We start from the raw sequence: 13,941 nt of genomic DNA, 5'->3' as shown, positions 1-13,941 counted from the left end.
AAAGGGACATTTGAATATGGTCTTCTCTTGATCTTGAGGATCAATTGCCACTTGGTTATAGCTGGAATAACCATCAAGGAAATAATAGTAGCTTTGGCTGGAAAACCTTTCTAGGATTTGATCAATGAATGGGAGTGAGAAATGATCCTTCCTAGTGGTAGAATTGAGCTTCCGGTAGTCAATGCATACACGCCACCCGGTGGTGGTGTGTTGTGGCACGAGCTCTCCTGTTGAATTTTTAACAATAGTAAGGCCGAATTTCTTGGGAACAACTTGGGTGGGGCTCACCCACTTGCTATCAGAGATGGGGTAGATGATTCATGTATCTAATAGCTTGATCACTTCTTTCATGACCACTTCCTTCCTGTTTGGATTAAACCGGTGTTGTACCTCTCTAGAAGGTTTTGCGTCGTCCTTCATATGAATGCGATGCATACAAATAGAAGGGTCAATTCTTTTCAAATCAGCCACTACCCAGCCAATAGCTTCTTTGTGCTCTTGTAGCACCGCTATGAGGCTATTTTCTTGGTCCTTTAAAAGGTACGACGTAATGATGACTAGAAGAGTTTTATTTGCACCAAGAAACATATACTTGAGGTGGACCGGGATCGGCTTTAACTCAAGTTGTGGTGGAGATTTCAAGGAAGGGACCAGAGGAGTAGTTGAACGTTGAGGAACTGGTTCTCTTGGCACCTTCCAAGGAGGAAAGTCCATGATAGCACCAATATCTAGCAAAGAATTTACTTCTTGGATGGATTGATTGATATCAAAGTTTGCGAAGTCAAAGTGAGACATGCAAGTTTTAAAAGGATCCTTGCTTAGAATTAAGGGGAGAGAATCTTCGACCACTTCATCTACCACATCAATGAGAAAACAATCATCCTCTCCGGAAGGATGTTGAGTTGCATGGAAAATGTGGAGTTTGACTTGTATATTTCCAAAGGCGATATCCATCACCCTGGTTCGGTAATTTATTGAAGCATTAGCCATAGCTAAGAAAGGCTTACCGAGGATCACGGGAATATGTTTCTTTGGATCATGGACCGGTTCTGTGTCAAGAACCACAAAGTCTACCAGGAAGTAGAATTTATCCACTTTGATGATGACATCATCAAGAATGCCCCGTGGGTGCTTGACCGATCTATCGGCAAGCTGCAAAACCATGGAGGTTGGCTTAAGATCACCCAACCCAAGTTGTTAGTAAACTGAATATGGAATTAAGTTACACTCGCTCCTAAGTCAAGGAGGGCCCTTTCTATCTTGTTGTCATCGATAACACACGAGATTGTTGGGGCGCCCAAATCCTTATACTTTGGAGGAGTGCTGTGCTGAATGATCGCACTCACATTTTCAAGTAGGCTTACCTTTTTTGGTAAATGATTCTTGGCAGTGCATTTTTGAGTACACAAATCCTTGAGAAATTTTACATAGGGAGGGATTTTCTTGATAGCATCCAAGAGTGGATGGTTAATCTTTACTTGCCTAAAGACCTCCCACATGTCATAAATTTTACAACTTTTATTCCCAAAATGTGTCGACTCTTGGAGTCATTGAGGAAACGGAGCCTTAGGCTCATAAAAAGTCTCCACATTTGGGGTGACAAGGTTGGAATTTTCAGTGCTAGACTTTGGATTTTCAGGAGTGAAATTTGGATTAGATAAGATAGGATTTAGATTTTTGGGAAGAAAGATTGTTTCATCTTTTCCTTTATCAACCTTATTGTACACAATTCGACTGCTCAGGCCAGATCGTCACACCCAAACCAAAGTTTGTGCAAAAGAGAGTGGTGTTTTGGAATATGGTGAGTGTAGCCAAGTTTTACATTTATAATATGCCACTACGACCTTTCACTAAAAATATAGCTAGGGCGAGTAGGGATCGTCCCAAGGGATTGGTGGGTCATATTAGGCTGTGGAATCGAGATTAGGGTTAGTAGGTCGAATTATCAAAAGATTGATTGGTGACTGAATTATGCTAAGATGTAATTTAAACTAAAGTAAACAATTAAATTTAATGGAGAGAAAATGAGAGAGAGAGAGATCTTGGGATTTAGAGGTCACCACTAAGCATAGCTTTTCTATACCCTTAATGAATGATTAATGAGGGGAAAACATGTATTGCAACAATAGTATGTGTGTGTGGTTGTTTCAACAAGCATGAATGACAAATTTAGTATATATTGTCTAAGCAACATGATGGATAAAACAATATATCAAACTAAGCCATTAATCCTTTCTTTAAGCTCACAATCCAAACATATCACAAGGTTAGAAACATATGGTACTTGCTTTCATAAGTATGGAACATCAAACAACAAGCATAGATTGTCCTCCTATTTAACATCTAAACTACAACTACACTATAATTAAGTTAATGACATGAAATTAAACTAATTAATCTAAAAGAGAGGCACAATCCATCAACAAATGAGTATGAACCATCAAATAAACTACAAGAGTATTCCATTAAGCACTATGTCTTGATAATCTCTAGATCTATAGCATTAATACACATAGACATGCATCAATAATACAAAATCTAAAGACAAACACATGAACATCTATTCTAGCATACATAGACATACGGATAAAATGAAATGATCAATTGAAAGTATTAAACTACACAAATCATTGAATAAATAAGATCTATATATATAAAAGTGTCAAAACATGTATCACAATACAAATCCCTTCAAAAACACATAAATCAAGATGTAGAAAGCATGCTTAGGGCTAACTCTTGCCCCAAGAGGATGTCTAGCCACTAAGGATGGTGTCCTCCAACCCTCATGGGCTAACTCCATGGTAGAGATTGCTCCTCTTCTTGGTTAATAGAAGAACTCCAGGCTTATGTCTTTAGCCTCCTCTTTTCTTTTCTTTCTTACTAAGAATATGGAATTTGTGTCTTTAGTGTTTCTATCTAGTATATCTCAAGAATGGCTCATATTCCTTATATAGGTAGGTTAAATGTCACCCCCAATGAGCTCTGGGCTCGAACACCAATATTCCTTCCAATGATTGGACATGAGACAACTTTTAATGAGTTGGAAATTCGATTTTCTCAGGCTTGAGGAAGTTCGATCGATCAAACTTGTGGTGAGATCGATCGAACATGGCTGAGATCTATTGAATTTAAGCTGGATCGATCCTCTATGGCGGCGCCTTTTTGGATAACGACAAATCTAAAATATTTTGAAGATATTTTTGGGAAAGAGACAAGTATGGCAAGTAGGGTGGTACAACTGGATAAAATGGAATCTTTTCAATCGGTTGGAAGAAAGTTGGATCGATCGAACTTTGTGGGATCTTTGGATAAGGACAAAAGAGCTTGGATCCATCTTGAAATGCTGAGATCAATGAACTTTCGATCGGTCGAATATTTTCTGAGATCGATCGAACTTGCTGAATTTCCACCACTTGCTTCCTTTTGCTCCCACTTTGCTCCTTTCTTTGATTCATCTCAAGATTGCTTCAATTATGCTCTTATTTAGCTGAGTTGGCTTATTTTAGGGATAAGTACCTGAAAATGAAAATAATACAAAATTAATATAAAGCGGGAAAACAAAATACATAAAGGTCCTAGAATACCTAAGCTTAAGGAGTTTAAATGCGCACTTTTCAGCGCTCATCACACCCCCAAACTTATATATTGCTAGTCCCTAGCAATGAACTAGAAAGTAAAGGAATGAAATGAAAAACTATACAACTATGAACTAGAAAGCAATAAATGGATAACGCCACTTTCGTAGGGAACAAGTTTACATTTAGCATATGCAACAAGCCTTTTAAACCCCTAGGTTACCCCTAGTGGACGAGTGAAGTCTCGTGAGGGTTTCCAGAAATGATACCCATAAACATTAAGCTCATTCTCACAAAAGAGATACCAATATTGCAAACAAGCATTGGGAGAAAACTACCTCAAGTATGCAATTTTTCAAACATTTCCAAACAATCTTCCAAAATCTTAACATCAAACAAGCAAATATGGTCCTCCACACATCAAGAAAATGATCATGCAAATCAAAACAACTCTAGAATCCTTTTTAAGTGGACCGGCATGAAGTATGTTGCTATCTTAGCCAACTAAAGAAATGATCACATCCTTACCCTTAAACTAGCACACAAATCTAGTATCGATCATCCTTACGCTTATTCTTTTCACTCGATTTTTTTTTTTTTTTTTTTTATACGATCAAAGATGGAAACATGGTGCAATGTGTTGATCTATTAAGCTTTCTAGCGATCCATGAGGTCGAGCGTTAGGTCAATGACTCCCAAACCAGACGGCTTTAGGGCACTAGGTGTTCAAACACCCCTAAGGACTTACAAGCTCAAATCAACTAGGCTACAAATCAAAACAACCTCCATCTAATCATTTCCTACTTCTCACCTTTTGGGAGAAGTCCTCAATTTTTTTTTTTTTTTTGAATAGACAAGTTCAATTATTAACCTAGAGTTTGGGCCCTCTAGCTTTCAGCGTGAGAAGTTTAGTGCTTGATGAGGCTAGAATCCCGGCTACTTAGTGAAAAGGGATTGTTATCCAGTTTTATCAATAATGAAAGCTTTCAATGCACTACTAGCTTAATTGGGATATAACCAATTCAATAATCAACAAAGCATGTACCCCATAAATGAATGCTAGTGTGCGCCTGTGCTAGTGTAGAATCCTAAAGTGAATTTCAAAACAATCACAAAATCAAGATAATGTGGACCACAAGTGCAAGCATGATATCAATCTTTCGAAAAATGTACTCCTAAATGGCATCCACAAAGCATACAAGGAGTATTAGACTCTCAAGTCAAGCAATTTTTAAATTTTAAGCAATATAGTCCTTAAAAGATCAAAATCATAACTAGTTATGAACCAATCATAGAAAATTCCTCAAATATACACGTCATCCTCAAAATTTGGAATTGAAAGCAAATACTGTAATTAACACCATTACCCCCCCCCTTAACTTAAATGGCACAATGTCCTCAATGTGCAAAGGGAACAAAGGAAAGAGTATAACAAGTGCAGCTAAGCAAAGAATGGTCGGGACACAAGTATCTAAAGTAGGTGCCATAGCCCCCCCAAACTTGGGATTAACTGTGGTCCTGAAAAGATGGCATTGGATAAAAGTTCATTAGATAACAAAGGGGATAATAATAGGTGCACAGTGGACATGCAAGTGTAAATGGGATAACAAATTAAAGTAAGGAGAGAAGAAAAGGGGTGGTCCTGAAAAATTCGGGCAGTGCTCTCTCTCACTGAAGTCACTGGGTGGTGCGGTGGTTAGTCGCCTCCCCGACCGAGTTTGTGTGTAAGTAAGTGTGGCCAAGTTTTACATTTATAAATGCCATTACTACCGCTAACTAAAAATATAGCAAGGATGAGTAGGGATCTTCCCAAGGGATTGTGAGGGTCGCAAAAGGTTGTGGAATCAAGATTAGGGTTAGTAGGTCGAGTGATCAAAGGATCGCTTAGAGGTTGAGTTAAGCTAAGATAAAAACTAAAGTAAACAATGATGCAATAGAGGTAAAATGAGAGAGAGAAAGATCTTGGGGTTTAGAGATCACCACTAAGCATAACTCTTCTACACCTTTAATGAATGATTAATGAGAGAAAAGGTATGTATTGTAACAATGGTGTGTGTGTGGTTGTTTCAACAAGCATGGATGACAAATAAGCATATATTGTCTAAGCAACATAGTGGATGGCACAACATATCAAATTAGCCCATAAATCCTTTCTTTAAGCTCACAACCAAACACATCACAAAATTAGAGAAATATGCCACTTGCATTCATAAGTATGGATCATCAAACAACAAGCATGGATTGTCCTCCCATTTAACATCTAGCTACCACTACACTACAACGAAGCTAATGACATGAAATTAAGCTAATTAAACTAAGGGAGAGGCACAATCCATCAAGAAATAAGTATGAACCATCAAATAAACCACAAGGGCATTCCATTAAGCACTATGTCTTCACAATCTCTAGATCTATAGCATTAATACACATAGACATGCATCAACAACACAAGAAATAGAGGCAAACACATGAACATCTATTCTAGCATACATAGACATATGGATAGAATGAAATGATCAATTGAAAGCATTAAACCATACAAATCATTGAATAAACAAGATCTATATATATAAATATGTCAAAACAAGTATTATAATACAAATCCATAAATCAAGATGTAGAAAGCATGCTTAGGGCTAACTCTAGCCCCAAGAGGATGTCTAGCCACTCATGGATGGTTTCCTCCAGCCCTCAAGGGCTAACTCCATGGTAGAGATTTGTTCCTTGGTTGATGAAAAGTCTCCAATGGTGTCTCTAGCCTGCTCCTCCTCTAAGCCTCTAAGTGTGTCTAAGAATGAGTATGTGAATCCCTTTGTGTCTATGCTCCAAAAACTTGCGCATATTCCTTATATTGGTAGGTCAAAAATCACCCAAATTTAGCTAAGCTAGTACAGCAAATATTCCTCAATGATTGGATATGAGACAACTTTTAGTGAGCTGGAATTTGGACTTTCTCGGGATTTGGAAAGTTCGATCGATCGAACTTGAGGTTGGATCGATCGAACATGGCTGAGATCTATCGAATTGATGTTGGATCGATCCTGAATGGCGGTGCCTTTTTGGATAAAAACAAATCTGAGATATTTTGAAGATATTTTTGAGAAAAGGACAAAAGCGGTTGGTAGGGTGGTACAGCTGGATAAGATCTGGCATCTGGATAAGGACAAGAAGGTTCAATCGATCAAAGAATGATGTTGGATCGATCGAACTTTTGGGATCTCTGAAAATGACATCATGGCTCGGATCTATCTTGAAATGCTTAGATTAATGGAAGTTCGATCGATCGAAGACTGATGTTGGATCGATCAAAGATGCTGAAATTCCACCTTTGTGCTTCCTTTTGCTCTAATTTGCTCATTTCTTTGATTCATCCCAGAATTGTTTCATTTCTGCTCTTATTTGGCTGAGTTAGCTTATTTAGGGGATAAGTACCTCAAAATGGGAATAACACGAAATTAATCTAAGGCGGGGAAATAAGATAGGTAAAGGTCCTAGAATACCTAAGCTTAAGGGGTTTAAATGTGTATTTTTCAGCGCTCATCACTGGGATGCACCTGATGGAGTCAATCACAGATAGATATATCAATACATATATATGACATCCAAAAACAAAGTATGCATAAATGAGAAATAAAGAATAGTATAGTACATCCAATGTCTAGGCCAACAGACTGGCCGCAAGTATATAACAGAAGCAAAAATAAGACAAATATCACATATATAATAGGAGAAGAAGATATGGAAATCATGAAGAGGAGGTAGGACGAGCAGGGCATGCTCTGCGGATGTCTCTCGATAGATCACGTAATGCAGCTATGACATCCATGTGGAGTGAAGAAATATCAGCCTGGATGGAAACCATGCCGTCCTCCAGAGTCTGAAGACGCTCTTCGAAGCTGAGTATCTGAACTGGAGCCTCAGGTGCTACTGGAGCGGGAGAATGATGATCCTGAGCCTGCTCCTTATCGTGAACGGGCGACCTAAATGGAGAGTGATGCTCTGGGTCCTCTACGAGTTGCTCCAAGTCAATATCCATATACATGGTAGCTAGATCAACTGGTACATCATTCGCTGCCTGCTCTAACTCCTCTCTCTCTAGCTCCTCAGCTGCCTCCACAGCGTCGTCCTGTAGAATCTTGATAAGAGCCTTATAAATTTTATCCCAATCCTTCTTCATGAATGAGTAGGCCCCAGACTCAGTGCGCTCCCGTGGCTGGAAGGGATAGCGCTGGTCTCTCATAATCTGTGTGATGAGATGGCCGAATGGGAGATACTTAGCCCGTTTAGGCTTGGCCTTGCTGATATGATCAACATATAGCTTCAACATAGTGCACTAGATGAGCGCAGGAATGGAATGCCAATGCCCTGTATAGACGGCATACAGAGCTGTAAGATAATCGTCGTGCCTCTATATCTTGTGGCAGGCCATATAAACATTTCAAAATATCACCGAATCAAAGAACCATAGGTCATCTGGCAGATAAGTCCAAGTGGCGAAAGTCTCACCACCTGCATATTGACCTGTGAGTGCAACAGCCATGTCTGCATATGAGGGCCTCCATAGGGTAGGATATATATCCTGGAGATCGGAAGGGCAGACGTGTCGACAGCGGCAAGATCTGGAAAGAGTGTCCACAGTGATACTGATAGGGTGGCCGTCAATGGTAGTCCGCAGCTCCGCCAGGTTACTCGGGGCAGGTCGGAGGTTCTGGAAGAACATTCAGACCAACCTCGGGTACATTGGGTATGTGACAGGGGCTAGTATGGCTGAGATGCCCCTCTGGTCTATATCATCATATACTGCTCTGGTAAGAATAGAACGGGAGAAGTAGTCTATATCGAAGACCGACTCATGCGCCACCTGAAGGCGTGAGTATCTAGGCAATAGTCGGTCTAAGTCCTGAGCTGGCTGAGCTGGTGGTAGTGATGGAGATGGTATGTGCTCAGCCTCAACACCAGCCTGTGAAGAAGATGCCTCAGCCAAAGACTGTAGTCTACTGTCAGCGGATGGAGACTAAGGTGGAGTAGGCTCTGCTGGCTCCTTCTGAATATGAGAGGGCTCTGGCTCGGACTCATGAATGGGGTTTTGGATGTGAGATGGACCTTCCTGGTCGTCTAATCTCCGCCTGGCCCTGCGGTGATATTGACCACGAGCAATAGTCTTGACCCTCGCCATCGCCTGCAAAATAAAAAGAAAACTTGTAAAAAGGAAATGAGTGCTGGTATAAAGAATTAAAGCACAGTTTATAGAATCATGTATGTCAAATAGGATAAACAAGGGAGATAAGGAACATGAATCTATGCAAGTGACAAAGAATAAGTGACATGATGTGAAGCATGCTAGACAGTATAAGTATGGAATGCATCCAATATGGAAAATACAGGCATTGGGCATGTATGAGATAGCATGAAACACAAGAGATGGTGTGTGAAATGTGTGATGCAAATCTGTGAGGTTCGATCGATCACAAAAATGTGAGATCGATGCAAGTTCGATCGATCTTGAATAAGTGAGATCGATCTGTTATAGATCGATCTGAGAAAAAGTTCGATCGATCGAACTGTGAGGTGAAATTCGAAAAGTCACAGATCTATGATGTGGATGGCACGGGGGCCTCACAAACAAGCTTGTGGGCCCCTCTACACAACAAATCAACAATTTTGGTCACTTTCCTTGGCCAGTGACCCCCAAAATCAAGAATTAAAACCAAAAAATATAAAACCTATATATACATATATATACACATATATACATAGCTTCAATGCTTCATCAATGGCAAGATTCATCATCAAAACACCTTAGATCTAACATGGAAGGCATGGATTCATGAACATTAAGCTTAAAATCAAAAGAGGGATTTCAAATCTTACCTAAAACCAAGAGATGATCGAGATGAAAGGGAGATAAGATCTAAGATCCGAGATGCAGTGGAGAGATTCGAGATGAGATGGACTCGCCAGAGGTTGGGAAGTGAGTTGCAGCAACGAGGGACGAAGGTGAGGGTGTTAGATCGATCTGTGGTATCGATCTAATAACCCTAGGTTTGGTTTTTTTAAAAACATTCCGTTACCGGTTCGATCGATCGAACTGAAATCGATCTCTCCTCACTAAAAGGCAAAATTATTTTTTTTTTTTGAAGCTTTTGAATTTTTTAAAATCAAAAATTAAAAATGAAAAATATTTTTTTTCGATTTTTGAAAAATAAAACTAAATAAAATAAAAATAAACAAAAATAAAATAAAATATATATATATATTTTGGAATATAAAATAAAATATATATTATTTATTATATAATTTTTCTTATTTTTTTATTTTTTTAAAATTTAAAATTCAAAACAACAACAAAAAAAAAAAAAAAAAAAAAAAATCAAACTTAAAACAGTAAAGAACAAAGATCGAACCCTCTAAGATCGATTTTAGATGAACTCCGATCGATCGAACATGCAAAAACCTGCAGACATGTTCGATCGATGGGATAGAGAGGCCTTTTGATGCAGGTTGGATGCAGGTTCAAAAATTTCTAAGTGTTGGGACTGCAGATCGATCCAAGATGAAGTTAGATCGATTGAAGAACTAAAGATTGATCTAGGAACAAGTTCGAATGATGGGATAAAGAGCTGAAATATGCAGGTTTTCTTCGAACAATTGGACAGAGAGGTGATTGGATGCAGGTTTGATGCAGGTATGGAGTTTGATCGATCGAACCTCCTTGGAGATCGATCAAACTTATGCAAAATGCTTATTTTCAACATGAAAGTGCATGCAATCCTAAAGCAAATATCTAGACTTCGCATTCGCAAGAAATGAAATTTAAAATAGAAATAAGGGAGGAATAGGGTTATGACACCCTACGAAATGTACTAGTCTTTAACGTCTCTAGCAAGATGTTGGGCTCTTTTAGCCTTGGTCAAACATCTTATAGGGCATCCCCTCTTTGATGAGGTGATAAGTGCTTTGAACTCCACCCAACAAATGGTTCCCTAGAGAACTTGTTGGATTAGGCTCAAAAGAAATTTTTGGTCCTTGGTCAAAATGATCTTTGGGCTTCCATGCCCTTTCAAAACAAGATTTTGAAACTACTTTCTTGGAATTCAGGGTTGAAGATGAACTTTTTGGAGTTTTGGTTTCACACAAAGACTATATTCCTTCACATTCAAGGTCATGATATTTCTCTACAACATTCACTTCTTTATGCTTGTCAAATGAATTGGGGGTCGGATTGAAGATATTCAAATTCACCTTTATGTGGCCAAATGAGATCTTCATTATCCCCGTCCTACAATTAATGTTGGCATTCGCGGTTGCCAAGAAAGGATGGCCAAGGATAATGGGAATTTGGCTCGTAGGATTCGGGACCAGTTCTGTGTCAATGACAACAAAATCAACGGGGAAGAAAAATTTATCAATCTTTATCATTACGTCCTCAATGATACCCCTAGGCTTTTTGATGGATTGGTCGGCAAGTTGCAAAACCACCGACGTCGGTTTCAAGTCTCCTAAGCCTAATCTGACATATACCGAGTACAGAAGAAGGTTAGCACTTGCTCCTCAGTCTAAAAGATCCCGATTAATGATATGATCTCTAATGATGCATGAAGTGGTAGGTGAATCGGGGTCCTTAAACTTTGGAAGAGTGTTATGTTGCAAAATTGAGCTTCCTTGCTCGGTTAAGACCACTTTCCTAGGTGTTTGGCTTTTATTCTTCCTCTTTTGGGTGCATTAGTCTTTCAAAAAGTTGGCATAAGCTAGAATTTTCTTGATTGTATCCAAAAGTGGAAGATTGACTTTCACTTGCCTAAACACATCCATAATTTCATTTGTTTTGGCCTTTTTCTTGTCAATTGAAATGGATCCTTTTAAGGCATCCGGAAATGGAGCTCTTGGCTCAAAAACCTTTTCAGAAATTTTCTTTGAAGTCTCTTTAACACAAGAAGTTTTGAAATCATTTTGCAAATTTTTCTTTTCAAAATCACCTTTCAAATCACTTTTCAACACATTCTCATTTGAAAGATCATGCATATGCAATGAAGGAGGAATAGGATGAGAAACGGGACGGGTGTCAACTTTGGGTTGCACTGGTTCACTCTCTTCATTGGACATGCCCACTTGGTTGTCCACAATCTTCCCACTTCTCAAGGTAGTCACCGAATTGACATGCTCTATTGTGTGACCTTCCGATGAGGAATGAGTCTCCACAACACATTGTTGCTTGGGTGGGGCATTCAAAGGCATTTTCCTTTTCTCTCTAGCATTTAAAGTACTAGTTATTTGCCTTACTTGGGTTTCTAGCTTAGCAATGGATTTGAGAATAAAAATGAAGCAATTGAGTATTCGTTTCTAGAGTTCCTAGAGCGGTCAAAACTTTCTCTTTAAAAATGGGACTCCTAGAATTTCCTTGAGAATATGATGGTTGATTTGGAAAATGAGAATTAGAAAATTGATTTCCTTGTGATTGAAATGATGATCTATAACCTTGGGAACCTTGGCTTTGCATCGGAGGTGGAACATACTTCCCTTGGAAACCACCTTAGGGAGGGTTTGAGCCTTCCCCTTGGTTTCTCCAAGAGAAGTTCGGGTGATTCGTCCAACTAGGATTATAGTGATTGCCATAAGGATTGTTCCCTTGATTAACAAAAGTTGCATTAACTTGTTCATGATGCTCACTTTGCACATGTCCATGGGGACAATTGGAAGTATAATGTAAAACACTTGAACAAGTCATACATGTCTCATTGGATGCATTATGGGAATGGTTAGGGATGGAAGATACTTGATTTGTTGAGTTTTGGTTGATCAAGAATTAATCAAACATGTGAGATAAGGATTTCATCTCAGCGGCTATTTTATTGGAATGGTCAACTTGATGTAAGCCAACACTCTTCCTTCCACTTGAATTCCTATCATTCTTAGAAGATAAAGTTCGATGCAAAGAATTTTCCCTCATGCTCTCATAAAGACGCCACACGTCATCCTCTTGCCTATCAATGTAAGAGCCACCCATGGAAGCATCAACCATGCCCTTATAATTGTCGGATAAGCACTCAGAGAAATATTGAACTAATTTCCATTTGGGCATGTCATGATGTGGACACTTCCTAAGCAATTCATTAAATCTTTCCCATGCCTCATAGAACGTTTCCCCATCCCCATATGAAAACTCTCGAATTGAGGTTCTCATGGCATTAGTCTTAGAAACCGGATAGTACTACTTCAAGAACTCTTGTTACATTTCTGCCCAAGAAGTTATTGAAAAAGGCCTAAGATTGTTAAACCAATATTTTTCCTTATCTTTAAGGGTGAATGGAAAATTTTAAGCCTTAAGACCTCTTCCGGCATGTCCGTGTATCTCACGGTGGAACATACTTCAAGAAACGCATCCAAATTCTTGTAAGGTTCTTCACTTGGAAGTCCATGATAATTAGGAAGCATTTGAATGGTTTGTGGTTTGATCTCATAGTGGTGTGCTCTAAATGGTGGCAATTGAATGCATGTGGGTGCATTGTATTCATTGGGCACATAGTGATCTCTTAAAGCAAGGGGAGGATTAGCAATTGGAGGTGCAACATAGGCACCTTGATTGCCTTGAACTATGGGAGGTTATGGAGCATACATTGGCCTTAGCATTCCCGATAGAACTTGGCCTTGTTGTTATGGTGGGTGAATGAATTACCTCAGCATGCCTAATGGTACTTACATGTTATCATGATGCACATTGGGGTGGAGGATACCTTGTTGGTCTATGTGACCAAGGTTCTCCACATGGTCCTCATTATGTCCTTCCATTGATGAAATGGATTGACTAGAACTTCGTCTTCCCCTGGGGTTTCGAACAACGGATTCAAGATGAAAATTAAGAGGGAAAAGAGTAGGTTTCAATGATCTACGACCATGCATGCACAACAAAACACAACAAGCAACAAGTATTGAACAATCACTTCACCTTCGCAACAAATCAACAATCAACAAATTTCCTCCACATACAATGTTCCCATACTCCCATGCTATCAACAATATGCAAAGAATAATAAAATTGCCTCCACGTGGGCTCACGATTTATCTAAGAATTGAAATACAAGCCTCCACGCGGGCCGACGATTTAACTAGAGATTGAGTTAAGAAAGAGCTCACAAAGGGTCCTTTAGCACTTCAATTCAATTTTCAATTTTAGCCTTGCAAAAAAATTTAGATTTTAGCTTCTTCCTTGCTTTTGCTTAGCTCCTTGCTTAAAATGCTCCTTTGCTCACCTTCTTTTCACTGCACCTAGTCAAACAAGAACCAACACAATAAGTAACCAAAATGAAAATGAAAACAAAGTAGAAACATGATCGAAAGAGTATTAATTCTTAATTGATTCCACAAA

The 13,941-nt window shown here is 39.0% G+C and overlaps 1 pseudogene; it reads left to right on the top strand.

Moving 5' to 3' along the window:
- Nucleotides 1-12,655: 12,655 nt before the first annotated feature.
- LOC132283410 (small nucleolar RNA R71) lies at nucleotides 12,656-12,754 on the top strand (annotated as a pseudogene).
- The last annotated feature ends 1,187 nt before the right edge of the window (nucleotides 12,755-13,941 follow it).

Source organism: Cornus florida, unplaced genomic scaffold (genome assembly GCF_030987335.1).
Source record: "Cornus florida cultivar Cherokee Brave unplaced genomic scaffold, ASM3098733v1 CherokeeBrave_3.0.0_Hap2_Chr01, whole genome shotgun sequence".
Taxonomy (NCBI): domain Eukaryota; kingdom Viridiplantae; phylum Streptophyta; class Magnoliopsida; order Cornales; family Cornaceae; genus Cornus; species Cornus florida.
This window is presented reverse-complemented; position numbering and strand designations above follow the sequence as displayed.